Below are 2,812 nucleotides of genomic sequence, written 5' to 3'. Positions count from 1 at the left end.
CCCCGATGTCCGCCGGAGTGGCGCCCCTCGACGCCGTTTGCCGGACCTATGCCCGACCCCGCCGCCTTGGCCGGAGCCGCCCGCCGGTGCCGTGCTCCCGCGCCTCCGCCACCGTCCTCCGCGATGGCGCCACCTGCCCCGACGACCTCGCCGCGCCGCCCTTCACGCCCGCCGCTGGATCCGGTGACCCCTCGTCGGGATCCGCCCCCTCCCTCCAGTTCCTGCCCGCCGGCGTCCGACTCCGGCCGCCGTCGTTCGCAGGTCACCGCTGCCTTCCAGATCGATCGGGAGGAGCCCGATCCCCTCCCCGTTGACCGCGCGTGGCCGCGTGGGCCTCGGCCTCCCCGGCCTATCTCCCTCGGCCGGCCTGGCCCGCTTGGTCTCCGCTGCGACCTGGGCCGAAGCCCATGGTGAGCCTTGCCTCTATCCAGCGCCCTGTGCATCTAATAGTATATTACCCTGATCTGTTTTTTTCGGAAAACGGATGTCCCTGATTTTCCTTCATTATCATGCTATGTTTGACCTGCCATTGCATATAGCTCCGTTTCATGCATATGATATATCCAAATATTCACCAAGATGTGCTCTTCATTTCACTCCATTGTGCCATGCTTGTTTGAGTTCATCTTGATGCACTAATCATCGTTGCAAGAGTGTTATATGATGTTAACTACTGTCTGTTAACAAAACTTGCTATTTTGTCATTTCCGTTGCATTTTGTGTGTGCATCCTATGAGCTCGATGTCTACATGAGTTTTGAGCTACATCATGCCATCTTTACATTGGTTCCATCCATGTAGTTTTTTGAGTCTTGTAGTGAGTGCATCAAGCCCGTGAAGTAGTGTACTTGCTGTTACTATTTTGCTAGTCTGAATCTGCTATATGATGATGCTATGTAAACCTGCTGCTACAAGTCATTCTATGCATAATCTGGAGATGTTCACTAAGGATGTTTTGTTACACATGTCATGCTATATCCATCCGTTCCCCTGGTTGCATTTATAGCCTGCTGTAGCTTGTGGTAATCTTGCTCTCAAATTGCTAAATAATGTTGCTGTCAGCCTGTTAACATTAAGTTCAGTTTTGCCATGTGTTTTGCTAGTTATCCAGGCACACTATGAACTTGCTCTTGCCGTGTTTATCTTCATAAACATGTCATCTTACTGTCGGTCACCTTTCCATGCCATGTATTTCTCTGTGCTGATTGGTACAAGCTCACCAACATGCCGAATATCGTTGTTCCTGCCATGTTTGAATCTGTCATATCATTTGCCATGTTTGCACGGATGCTACCATCTTTTCTGTTGATCTTTGGATTAGTTCAGTAAGGAAGATTTGTTCTTTGTCTTTAGTAGTAGCATGACATGCCTTTTTTTGCCATGATAAGTTCCTGTAGCATGTTGTTTGATAGCTCTAAACATTGCAACCTGATGTTATTTCTGCTAAGTCTGTAAACTGTTATTATTTGCAATCTTGCCATGTCCTTTTGAGCATGTTCTAGTGTTTTCTGGAGATAGCTCAGTGTTCATGTTTTGTCATGCTTTACCTGTATTTCATGCCCAAGCCTTTTGTTCTTATGTTGAGGTGTTGTAGCATATTGTTTTGTTGCTTGCTAGATGCCTAGTTGCTGTTTTGGACAGCTTGTCCTTTAAACTTGTATAGTGTATGTGTTGAACCGTTGCTCCGTTTGGAGTGTGCTCTATATGAAACTTGCTTAGTTTTGCATGTAGTTTCCTATTACCTTGTTGCATCCATGTCTTGAGTGTATTTTCTTGATGTTTGGATGCATTTCGCATCAATTCCATGTTTAACTTGTTTTGCTCACATCTTCTAGGCCGTAGCTCCGAATTAAATGAACTTTATATGTAACTTGACTAGATTCTCGTGTAGATCATCTTGGTGCATCTTAACTTGCTGTTTAAAAACTTGAACATAAGGTTTATTCAGATCTTGACCAATTTCGAAATTTGCATATGAGGACTTACCGGAATTGTTATATGTTGTTTCCGGCCTCATTTAAACTTGCTTTGATGTGTTGTTCTTGTTTGCATCATCTCTTGCCATGAGTAGCTTCATGTAGTCTTGTCTTGCATCATACTTGGTTGAGCATCATGCCTTGTTCATGTGTGGTGTGTTTACTATGTTGTGTGCTTCTTTTAGATAGTTCCCGTTTCGTTGCGATCGTGAGGATTCGTTCGTCTACGCTTGGTTCGTCTTCGTGGCTTCATCTTCTTCATGGACTCGTTCTTCTTCCTTGCGGGATTTCAGGCAAGATGACCGCTACCCTGGATCTCACTACTATCATTGCTATGCTAGTTGCTTCGTTCTATCGCTATGCTGCGCTACCTATCACTTGTTCTTCAAGCCTCGCAATTTGCCATGACAACCTCTAACCTTTTTCACCCTTCCTAGCAAACCGTTGCTTGGCTATGTTATCGCTTTTGCTCGGCTCCTCTTATAGCGTTGTTAGTTGCAGGTGAAGTTGAAGATTGCTCCATGGTGGACAGGATTATGTTGGGATATCACAATATCTCTTATTTAATTAATGCATCTATATACTTCGTAAAGGGTGGAAGACTCGGCCTTATGCCTGGTGTTTTGTTACACTCTTGCCGCCCTAGTTTCTGTCATATCGGTATTATGTTCCCGGATTTTGCGTCCCTAACGCGGTTGGGTGATTTATGGGACCCCCTTGACAGTTTGCTTTGAATAAAACTCCTCCAGCAAGGCCCAACCTTGGTTTTACCATTTGCCTCACTACCACCTACACCTTTCCCTTGGGTCGGCCAACCCGAGGGTCATCTTTATTTTA

Source organism: Triticum dicoccoides, chromosome 7B (genome assembly GCF_002162155.2).
Source record: "Triticum dicoccoides isolate Atlit2015 ecotype Zavitan chromosome 7B, WEW_v2.0, whole genome shotgun sequence".
NCBI lineage: Eukaryota > Viridiplantae > Streptophyta > Magnoliopsida > Poales > Poaceae > Triticum > Triticum dicoccoides.
This window is presented reverse-complemented; position numbering follows the sequence as displayed.